The sequence below is a fragment of the Pipistrellus kuhlii genome, unplaced genomic scaffold, assembly GCF_014108245.1.
Source record: "Pipistrellus kuhlii isolate mPipKuh1 unplaced genomic scaffold, mPipKuh1.p scaffold_m20_p_8, whole genome shotgun sequence".
NCBI lineage: Eukaryota > Metazoa > Chordata > Mammalia > Chiroptera > Vespertilionidae > Pipistrellus > Pipistrellus kuhlii.
In genome coordinates, this window is record NW_023425584.1 from 50,262,194 (window position 1) to 50,274,680 (window position 12,487).

General features: G+C 33.1%; 1 protein-coding gene across 6 annotated transcripts in view; it reads right to left on the minus strand.

Moving 5' to 3' along the window:
• Nucleotides 1–12,487, minus strand: part of LRBA (LPS responsive beige-like anchor protein) — a 518,726-nt gene that overhangs the window by 350,026 nt on the left and 156,213 nt on the right. The window lies entirely within an intron of this gene.

Sequence of the window (12,487 nt, forward strand, 5' to 3'; positions counted from 1 at the left end):
GTTAAACATTTGAGAGTAGTAATTGGCTAGACTTGGGTGAAGAGATAAAGCAACTTGTTGAAAAAAAGAGTAACACCATGGAAGCAATGAGATCTATGTTTTCAAATTGATTTGGACATTAAGAGGATATGTCCACATACACAACTCACTTCACATCTCTTTGTCTTAGATTCTCCCTTAAAATTTTCTCCAAACTATATTACTTTTGTGATTCAATAACTTACATTTAGAAATTAGTGACTCATGAAGTTTACAATATTCATAATTCACAACTGTCACCCAACTGAAACAATAAAATAGAGGTCTTATATTTCTGAGATAAAGCAAGTCAAGAATACTAGATAGAAATACCTTTCTTCTTATAAAATTAAATAGATAATACAAAAGAAAGCAACCAAATTCCATAAAGGAGTATATCCCCGAGAAGACCATGTGTCACTCCCTCCCCATACTATCTAATAAAAGAGTAATATGCAAATTGACTATCACTCCAAGACACAAGATGGCTGCCCCCATGTGGTCAAAAATTGCTGCTCCATGTGGACACAAGAAGGCCACCACAAGATAGCCTACAGGGGAGGGCAGTTGTGGGCAGTTAGGGGTGAACAGGCCATCAGAGGAGGGCAGTTGGGGGGATGCGGGGAAGGCCTGCAGAGGAGGGCAGTTAGGGGTGACCGGGCCAGCAAAGGAGGGCAGTTGGGGGCGACCAGACTGGCAGAGGTGGACAGTTAGGGGCAATTGAGCCAGCCAGGGAGCAGTTAGGTATTCATCAGACTGGCAGGAGAGTGGTTAGGGGGATCGGGCCTAAATGAGCGGTCAGACATCACTCAATGGGTCCCAGATTGGAGAGGGTGCAGGCTGGGCTGAAGGACACCCTCCCCACAAAGCCCCATAAATGAATTTCGTGCACTGGGCCTCTAGATTTTAATAAGGGAGAAGGAGAGAGAGAGAAAGCAGAAACTGCACGTTAACTTTTTGGATGCTGATGCAGGAGATCCCACACCTCACTTCACCAAGTCTCAAAGAGTTGCCTAAACATAACAATGCACAGGGATTGGAAAGAGACACAGATGTAATGATAAAGGGATCTAAAAGAGCCTTGGGTATAAAAATTCTCGTGCTCTTGGAAGAGTCAGAAAATTACTATATAAGGATGTGCAAGTAGCTGAGGCTTTGAGGGCATAAGGAGATAACATTTGTGACCATTGTTGATAGACAGCAGGAAATCAAGGGATGATGACAACCCAAGGGATGCCACGTTCACCAAAGTCAAAGAACAGAAGCACAGACTCCCTCCTCAGTCCTTTATACTCAACACAGCAGCTCAGCAAGCAACATGGAAATCAAATAGAGCACCAGATTATGATGAGGCAAGACCTTACTCTGAGTTCTTATTAAGATCACTTACTGGAAGGAAAAATCTCAAAATGGAAATTAACTTTAATAAAAAGAAAGATATTTTTCTTGCTAAAGAAAATAAAATAAATAGGAAGGCAAATGGATACCCTATAATTGTTAAATCACACATTCCATATTTAACAGATTCACTAACATTATTTTTCTCAGTTTTATTTGATCTAAAACTCCAACAGGTGGATATTTTTACTATCTAAGCCATATGAAATTCAAATCTCTAGTCATGGAAAAAATATAAAACAGCAGAGAGACTAAAATTTAATAGAAAGGAAAATAACAATTTGATTTTTTTTCATTTAGGCATACAAACTGACATTTACTTATAATGTAAAATCAGGAAGTATACCATTTAAATTTCACAAAGATTTAAAATAGCATGATTTAGGTCAGATATAAAACTAGTTAAAGTTGGTAAAACTATTTAAAAAACTGCAATTTGAAAATATGTATGCTCTTAATTTTATATGTCACACAAAATATTTTAACTGAAAAACAAATTAGACATGAACGGACAAATAGAAGTCGAATTTGTTATCAAAGCTCAGAAACAAAAATTTACTACTACTAATGCATTAAGCTTCTTGTTTTCCCAACGATCACGTATAAATCCACACTTGTTAACTTATAGCAACTAGCATCTAATCACCTGGAAAAAAATTTTCAATAGCTAAAAAAAAAAAAAAAAAATTAGACAAAATGAGAAATGGAGAGAAAATATAAATCTTACTTACACTTTTGGGTATAGGGGAAAAAAATCTCACAGTTCTCAAAGATATCAGTGAATTTTAATTTGTCTATAATCCATTCATAACTATAAATTATTAACATTTAATAAGATATAACATTTCAGGTATATAAAGACATGCTGTAAGAATTAATAACACAAAAAGAAACTGATGCCCATGAGAATATACAATTAATTTCTGTAATAAACTCAGCTGTTAGTCTAAGCCAACAAGTTTTCACCATACTAAAACACTATCCACAATCCTTAGGAAGTTGCCAAAACTAGAAAGATGACTCATTAATCGTACTATCCTATGGCATTTTTCTCCTCTTTTGAGATAATTATCAAAGAAGGTGTTAGTCTAAACAATTTTATAAACCACAGCTCAATATAACCTTTAGTGAGTTTTAATAGTTGAAAGAAAAGCTTAATGGTTATCATCTTTCATGATCATTTCAATATTTCATCACAGTATTTACAATTATATAGTGATGCAAAATGCATAGTACCTTTAAAAGTCTTGGTTATTCTTTTCCCAGAGGTATTGGTGAAAAACACGTTAAAAGCCTCAAATCCAACCACTAATGCAACTAAGTAATTTCAAAACACATTTCAGCACTTTGGAGAGGAAGGACTCAAAACATAACAACTGAGTCAATAATTTCAGACTTGTTTTAAGCTGTATTTAATTGACCATCATTTCCTATAGCCATAATTGTTGACTAGTCAATTTTTTCTAAAATATACTCTTAGCTTACTAATGATCTTAAGTCATACAACAACAAGATAGTATATATTAGTAAAATTATTTTAAAAAATATGTGAAGTTCCACCAAATTTCAAATATGTGCCTTTGATGGTAAAAGTCTGTTTTTTGTAGGAATAAAAGAAACTTCATTAGCAAAATAAGTCTATTCCCCCCTACCATCAACAATCAAATACAGAGAAAAATGTACCAATTAAAATGCTATACATTAATTTATAATGGTTGTATTTATATTTAATTCTAACATCTTTAAAGTAAATGAGCAATAACCTTTGACATATTTTAGTGTACTGAATGCACTTCCTAAAATTTAAAAACAATTCCCAGTATTATCATGCTATACAGCAAATAAAATTCAGCCACAAAATGACAAGATAGACTACATACACTCCATCCTGCCATCTTTTATTTTAGAGGTGGGGTTCAAACCATAAATGTTGACAGTAAATATAGTATCAAATTTTTATTATGGTGGGTTAGTCACTAAACTATCTTTTACTCTTTAAAAAAGGAATACAATGAGTGACTGCAGGTTAAACTTAGCAAAAAAAACAAAACAAAGATTATAGAAAGAAGACAATAATACAAGAGAGAAGGTAAAAAAAAAAAAAGAAGAAAAAAAAAGAAAAAAAAAATTGAGGAAGTAAACCAATGCTTGTTGCAGAACCCTAGAAAGGCCAGAAACAGAATGCATTGAATACATAGGAGCATGGTTAAGGGATAGTGATAAAAATAATTTAAATGACTTAAAGCTGGTGTAAAAAATAGAATCCCAGATCCTTTCCCCATAATGTATGGCCATGCCTACCATGGGAAAGGACTGAAACTTTACTTGCCAGATAAATAAAATTCTAGACACTATAAAAAGCCTTAATAAAGGCTATAACAAAATAAGATAACATGAAAGTAAACTTACTGAACTATGAGACTCTAAACAAAATTAAATAAGTTTTCTCTAAGAAAAATGAGAAACATAAACTCAAAGCCCAACAATGGCAAAAGAGAGCTTATTCATTACCAGTAGACAACTCCCACAAAGACACATAGATGTTTCTTTCTGTGCAATACACTTAAATCTGACCAGATAACAAGTGTCACTAATCATTAAAAGCATATCAATGACATACATACACCAAAAAAGGGGGGGAGGCTCATAAAAAAACAGACAATATTGTTAAGGGGGTAGAGAGAAAGAGATTAAAGTATAATAACATTAGTAAGACTAAAGTTTTCATGTAAAAAAATTCAGGGCAGTGACTTTGTTTTATTCCCTGGTATCTCTATGCTCCCACATCAAAGTTCTTTAGAAAAACAGAACCAATGGGTTAGAGATATATTTTATTTATTGTAAGGAACTGGCTTACACCATTACGTAGATTGACAAATTCCAAGATCTGCAGGGTGAGCTGGTGAGCTAGAGAGCCAATGGTATATAGTTCTATTCTGAGTCCAAAAGCATAAGAATTAGGAAAACCAATGGCCTACCTTCAGTCTGAAGCCCAACAGGCTTAACCCCAGAAAGAGCTCATGTTTCTGTTTGAGTCCAAAGGCAGGAAAGAGCTGATGTCCCAGTTCCAAAGCATTCAAACAGGTGGAATTCTCTTACTTAGAGGATAGTATGCTTTTTTGTTCTAATCAGGTTCTTCAACTGACTAGAGGCGCAGCCCCATACACCTTAGGAGAGCAATTGATTTATTTGGCCTACTAATTTAAAAGTTCATATCACACAGAAACAACTCAGAATCTTGTTTGACCATATATGTGGACACACCATGACTCAGTCAAGTTGACACATAAAATTAACCATCAAAGCTCACTCCTTCTCTGCTAAAAAAAAAAAAAAAAAAAAAAAAAAAAAAACCTCAAAATACTAAAAAATACTCAAGAATTAAAACTAGGCCAGGCCTTGTGGCTCAGTTAATTACAGCTTCATCCATATACCAAAGGTTGTGTGTTCAATCCCTGACGGGGGCATATATGGGAGGTAACAATCCATGATGTTTCTCTCCCCCCTCCCTCCATTCCACTCACTCTAAAATTAATAAAACAAATAATAATAATAAAATCAATAGCATATCCTCTGGTAAGATTAAAAAATAACTTAACAGTATAATATCAAACAAAAATTTTGGAAACAGTATTGGAAGTTGTTGAGAAAACCACTTCAAATAAAAGATAAAAAGATAGTAGAAGCCGAAACCGGTTTGGCTCAGTTGATAGAGCGTCGGTCTGCGGACTGAAAGGTCCCAGGTTCGATTCCGGTCAACGGCATGTACATTGGTTGCAGGTACATCCCCAGTGCGGGGGGGTGCAAGGGGCAGCTGATCGATGTGTCTCTCTCATCGATGTTTCTAGCTCTCTATCCCTCTCCCTCTCTCTCTGTAAAATATCAATAAAATATTTTTTAAAAGATAGAAGAAAATGGGTATCAAAATTAGAAAATTGATCCAGATAATATAATAGTTAACTAATAAGCAGTCTAGAAACAGAAACAAAACAAAAAAAATAGAGAAAAATAAATTCCCATATAATTCAAATAAATTTCTTTGAACACATGCATATATTTTTTTCAGACTGTCAAGGTTTACATAAAATATCAAAGGCAGTGCGATTTAAAATATTCACACATGCCAAGGCACAATCCAGTAATAACATCAACAATTTTTAAAATAATAAAAATACTAAAAGCTGCCAAGGAGAAAAAAATTTTGAAGGGATTATAATTTTCAGTCTCTAATACTTATATATCCAAACAAGCTATCAATCAAAGATAAAATTAAAATAAAAGACATTCTCACACAGCAAAATCTAAAATATCCTACCCCTATGCATTCTTTCTCAAGAAATTACAAAGGATGGGCCTCATAAAAATTAATAGAGACACCCAACTATCATCCTCCATTCCTATTCTCGTTTAATTTTCCCAAGGCATACTTATTACCACCAGATTTTTTGCCTTTACCTTTGTTTTATTCCCTACTATATTCTCAGTGCCAGAACAGTGACCAACACATACATAGTAAATGATCAATAAATGTTGAATAAATGTACTTTCTAAAAACAGGACATGATGGGATACAGGAGATACACATTAAAGTACAAGAAAGAAAAGGAAAAAATCCTAGGTTGATGATAAAAGAAGCCTCCATGCCTACAGAGTAACCAATCCAGAATGAAATAGAATAATAACTCCAGGCACTATACTGTCAAGAAAAATTATTGAATCAATAGATACAAGGTTGGGTTTGATCACACTGGTAGAAATTTTAGGCATCCAGTGAAATACTTAGCAGCAAATTTGTGGAGGATATAAAAAATTTAAAATAAACAAAAAATAGAAAATTATTAATTCTAGGATAAAAATTGAAGAAAAAGACAAGCAAGAGGAAGGAAGGGAGGTAGGAAGAAGAAGGAAGAAGGAGGAAGGAGGAAGGAGGAAGGAGAAAGGGAAAAGAGGAAGAGAAAGGGGAGAAGAGGAAAGAGAGAAAAGGGAAGAAGGAAGGGTAAGTATATTTTGTAGTTCTGCCATGAATACTTACTTACATTGTCACAATAATGTAAATGCTAAATATGACTTTAAATATTATGATGTAACTGTACTGTAAATGAGGGAAGTGTGAAACAGAAAAGGAGAGCAATATAAATACTCAATGGTCATCTTTCATGAAAGACACTAAACAATGTTCAAAATAGAAAAATCAATAAATAGCTATTGCATCACTTAGAAATATAAGGTAACTAGCAGGGTCAATAACTAAGAGATTTGAATGTGGTTCCTTTCAGAAAGTAGAATCCAAGGAAAAGGAAGAAGTTAGGCAGGGAGCTAGTATTGTTTTTTAGTTTAAGTATTATACTATTTTTTAGATTTGTGAAATAATACATCTCTTTCTTAATAAATCATACAACATTAAAAATAATATGTATAAATGAAGATCAGTAAATAAAAACACATTTTTTCTGACTGTATGATAGCTATTTATACAAATTATTCTGAAATCTCTCTGAACAATGGCATAAGCATTCAATTTTCACAAATACTGATAGCAAACCTAGAAAAATATAAATGTAGCATGAACTATTAAGAATTTTTCTTTTTCTTTTTTTAAGTCAGTATTCTACATACTACCAAATGAAATCAACTTTATTGCTATTGGCAATAAAATATTCTCCTTTTTTGTAAATCAAAATATCATTTAAGTTAAAGAAACAGCCCGATCCCTGTACCAAAAGGTTGCCACTTTGATTCCTCGTCAGGGTTGCGAGCTATCCCTCCGTGTGGGAGGCAGCCCATTGATGTTTTCCCTCTCATGGATCTCTCTCTCTCTCTCTCTCTCTCTCTCTCTCTCTCTCTCTCTCTCTCTCCCCCACCCCTTCCTCTGTAAAAATCTTAAAAAACATAAAAAATAATTAATTAATCAATTGGTTGATTAAAGAAATGAAGATGCCTGGCCAATGTTGCTCAGTGTTTAGAGGGCCAGTCCTCACACACAAAGGTCGAGGGTTGTAGTTTGCTCTGAATCCCTGGTAGATCAGGATGTGTATGGGAGGCAACCAGTTGATATTTCTCTCTCATGTTAATGTTTCTCTCTCTCTCCCCACACCTTCCTTTTTCCCCTCCTTTACACTCTCTCTGAAAAGCAATGGAAAAAATTTCCTCAGGTGAGGATAAAAAAAAAAGAAAGAAAGAAATGAATAATTTGTTAACAAAAACCTAAATTCATAATGAACTATTTCAATTTTCTTATTAAAAAATATAAAAATGTAAAGGTTTGTGCTGTTCAATGAAATATCATTATTAATACTTAAAGATGTTATAGTCACATATGCCTTTGTAAAAATAAATCAAATCTGTTGGATATAACTTCAATTACCTCCATGGATGACAGAAATACTGTTAAAATTCAAAGGAGGAGGCCACAAAGGAGAGCTCAAATGAGGCAGGGAATGTATTAACACAAAATTGAGAACCATATTATACACAGGACTAAAGGTCAAAACTAGAGAAAACTTGTTCATGTTCAAGATACAGTAATCTTAAGTGCTCAAAGTAAACTATCAAGAACTTTTCAACAGTGTTTGCACTTTGTGTCAGCACTCTCTCAGCAGCATATCTAACACAACCTGAGTCACCTCAGACCAGGAAAGAATATACCATAATAGTGAAGGGCAGGTCTGACTCCACTGTCTCTTTAGAGAGTAAAACAAATCATTACAGGAAATAGCAAAATAAAATACTGCCCTTTGGAAAGATTTGGTTTCAAAATTTTGTGAACATATACTTCTAAAACTTACATTGTACCTGTATAAATATTATGGCTTAGTTTATAAATTAAATGTATTGCATATACATATAACTACAAATTGAGCTAAAAGAAAGAAAATTCTATTAAAGTTGGATTAGCAAATGGTTCGGTTTTATAATTGCTTATTTAACAAATATTTTAATGTGTACTTTATATAAAAAGAAATATTGAAAAATAACTAATGGATTTACAAAATAAAAAATGCAAATATTTTACAATAAAAAAACCTGAGATAACATGAAATCAATTGTGTAAATTCTATAAATATAGCTTCAAATTACATGTAAATAATCACTCAAAAACAATAATCCCCTTGCTATTGTGTTCAAGCATATATTAAAATGAATATATTTGCAAGTGGCTTTGAAAATGTTCTTAAACATTTTCAAGAAAAACATTCTTCAACCAATAATGATCCTATGAATAACTCCCTAACTGGCATCAATTTTGTCAAGCTCTCTCACTAATCAACACAGAAAGCTTAATTTCAAAAAAGGTGACAAAAGTTGCTGTAATCCTTTCCAGCCACAATCTCTCAACAGATGATCATTAAGTTTATACCAGGGCTTCACATTCAGGAGCTACATAAATGTGTCCTATTAGTACATGGTCAGTCTGTTTGGCAACTCCAGTTCTCCAGACATATGGCAACTGCCGCCCTTTGAGGTCTGAAGTCAAGTCTTTAGGGAATCTCAAAGCCTGCACTGAAATTACAAGGAGTGTTCATTAGAGACTGCTGGAGAGGAAACATGAAAGACTTCTATTAAACTATATAAAACAGCTAATTATTTTAAAAATATTTTTAAACCACCTGATATACTCAGCTACAATATAAAAAGCATTTTCATACAGAATTATTCTTTAAAGCACAGCTTTCAGGACATGAGTGCAAATAGCTTCCTTCATGCCTCCCATCAGCCACCTCAGAACACCTAACATTCATTTTATAAGCATCATCAAGATTTTTATATCGCTGGAAAGAATAAATTATCTCATACCTCTAAATTCTTCCTACAGATCACTGTAAACATTTATGAAATGAAGGTATTTTTAGAGACAAAGTTTTACTTTTAATATTTAGTTTTGGATAATACATACTGTTAACGTAATCTCAGGCAGACATACATGTGTTTCTTTTTAGTTGCTTATTTTTTATCCAAAAAAGTCTGCCTCTATTTCATTTTTATTCCATTTCTAGATAAAATCATTAAAATCTTATAAGTACAAAATAATATAAATTACTAATCAATCTATGAATGGCATGTATCAGATATTATAGAAAATACATATAAATTCCAAACCCTGTATATTTTGTTAACCAATGTCACCACAGTTAATTCAATAAAACAGAAAAAAGAAAACATATGTAGATTCAAATATTTAAAATGAAAAGAATGTCAACAAACTGACAAGAGTTCAAAGAAATCACATGTCTTTTCCTTCTCAGGATTTTGAAAAACAAAAAGTATAAAGATTTTCTAATTAATAATAGTTGCCATTTTAACTTTTTGAATGCATAGACTTTTTAACTTCAGAAAACAGTTATTTATTAAGCTCCACAACAAAACAATACCACTGCGGAATTTTATTTCAGTAACAAATCTCCATAAAATGTTACATAAAGTTCATTAGCTTGCCTCAATCATTTCTTGAACTCACATATATGTTGATTTCTGACAGCCTAATTCCAAAAAGCAATTACAATCTCAATCCATACGTAAAAAGATAACAGAAAGCAAATAAACTAAAACACTTTAAAAGAATAAAAATCTAAAGAAAACAGATTACGAATGATTTATATGAATGCCTAGTGCTGAAGTTAATTACAAGTAACCCAATAAAATAGTGCCTTTATTATTGTACAGCACGTAATGGCTTTAGATGTAAAAACCAGAACTCTTTCTGCTGACTTTTGTATGCCCAATCCCACAGCACACAACATTAAGAATTAAATATGTAGTAAATAAGGCACATAGAAAACAGCAGTTTTTAACTAAAAGCAGAAAACTCTCCTGCTGTTTAACCATTTGGGGTCCTCCACTCTGAACAGTGACCACTGTAAACTGATACCATATTCACTGAGTAAATCCTTAATGCTAACATAAAGTGAAATTTTAATTTCAGTGTTCAAAGCTTTACATCAAAAAATAAATAACTATGAAATAGCATCACATTAATTTCAGCATTACTAGGAGCATGTAAGTTCTTTTTTAATTTTCATTAAATTTAATGTTCATGCTATGAAATATGATATCTTCAGAATTAGAGTTTTGCAAACCTCACACTATATCTAGCTTTCACAGAGCTTTGGTCCTGATTTTAAACACACACACATCTCAGACATACAGAGTGCATGCTACAGTTACATAGTACAGTTGCTCATAGCCACAACCTGTAGCCAATCACAGTATGCTTAATGTCTTATCAGGAAAAAGCCTTTCAATCCAGAATGTTTCCATAACTCTTTCAAATATTTATCAAGGTATCTAATTAGATATTAGTTGATATCAACTTTAAGTATAATGCAAAAGTCCTAAAATATGATATGGATAAATATCAAGCAGTCCATTCTTTGACCTACAACATAACTGCAATAGTGATACGATGAAATACTTGATAAGCTGGTTTTGCTGCACAAATAAATTAGTATCGATGAAACAAGTAGTCACCAATGCATTTCTCTGACACTATTTTATTCCTATCTGTTTCATCCCCATTAAAAATTTTTATTTTCTATTTTTCCTGGGTCATAACTCCACAAATTAGAATTTATCTCCTTGACTACTATGAAACATTTTAAATGTAGGAATCACTTCTTGAGTTCTCAACAGTTCCTGATTCAATTTTCCATATATCAAGCATTCAGATGCTTGTTAAAGAAACTATAATTTAACACTGTAGATGAAGGAGGGAGGAGCAACTATTCTAATAATACTCAGGTCTTCACAAGATTAGTTTCCTGTGCTGCTATGATAAATTGCCACAAATCTGGGAGCTTAAAATACTAGAAGTTTGTTCTCTCTCTGTTCTGGAGATGAGAAATATAAAGTCAGTTTCACTGAGCCCAAAATCAAGATATCAGCAAAGTTGCATTCCTGGAGGTTCTAGGGGAGAATCTGTTCCTTGTCTCTTTCAGCTTCTGATACCTGTCAGCATTCCTTGGCTAGTGGCTACATCACTTTCTGCTCCTCTTCACACTGCCACCTTCTCTGTGTGCCTAACTTTAATCTCCAGGTAATTCAGGAGTATCTCCTTATCTAAAAATTCTTAATCACAAAAAAAAAAAAACAAATAAAGTAACATTCATAGGCTTTAGTTATTTAACATGGATATTTTGGGGAGAGCCATATTTCAGTCTGTCACATTAGAGAAACCAAATTAAAGCAACAGAAACACCAAGCTGCGGAAAAGTAAACTTTGCTAACAAGTTTGAAAAAATTCAAAAGATTCCAAAAAAATAAAACCCGTTTTTAAAAATTAGTCTATTGTGGCAAGAGCTGGAAAATGATTCGAGGAAGTCAAGTTCTGCTCCAAGTGTTGGTTCTAACAGTGATTCAATTGTGACTGGTTTTAATTTTGGTTCCATAAATTCAGTTTAATTTGCTATGTATAAAGCTACCAGGCTCCAGGAGACTGAAAGCTGCATAGCTAATCTGCTAATAACAAACGGGTATCACAAAGAGCAACTTCTAACAATCAGCAGAAGAGCAATGATAGCACTCCCAAATGTCCCAATAAGTAAGGCAGCAGGCCCGGCTTGAAGTAACTGATAAGAAGTAGAAATCCTTTTTTTAAAAATTCTCCCCCGTCACTGCCAGTGACAAACTTCCTATTTTCTTCCTTAGCTTACCATAGTAGCAAACAGAATCCTATTCTTATAAGTTAGAGGAGTGCTGCAAAACAACAATAGGGAATCTTTGCAATGGAGATAATGTGAGACAACTCTGCAATATCAAGTCAATGTATAAGCTTACGTGGGCAAAGGAACAGATCATCTTTCCTCTAAAAAAGGAAGAGTAAAAAACCAAAACCAAATTTGCCCTCAATTATGTAGTATCTGATATCAAGAATAATCTGACAAACCAACTGACCCAAGAAGACAATACTGCTGTTTTACTTGAATGCCAAATGAAAACTTGAGCTTCCAAATAAAGAACTTTAAAAAATATATAAACACTATAAAAAAGAATGCACTTTGCACCCATATTTAGAACATTAGAATGTATACATCTTCACACTCATTATATGTAAAAGCACATTGTACACAAGAGAGAG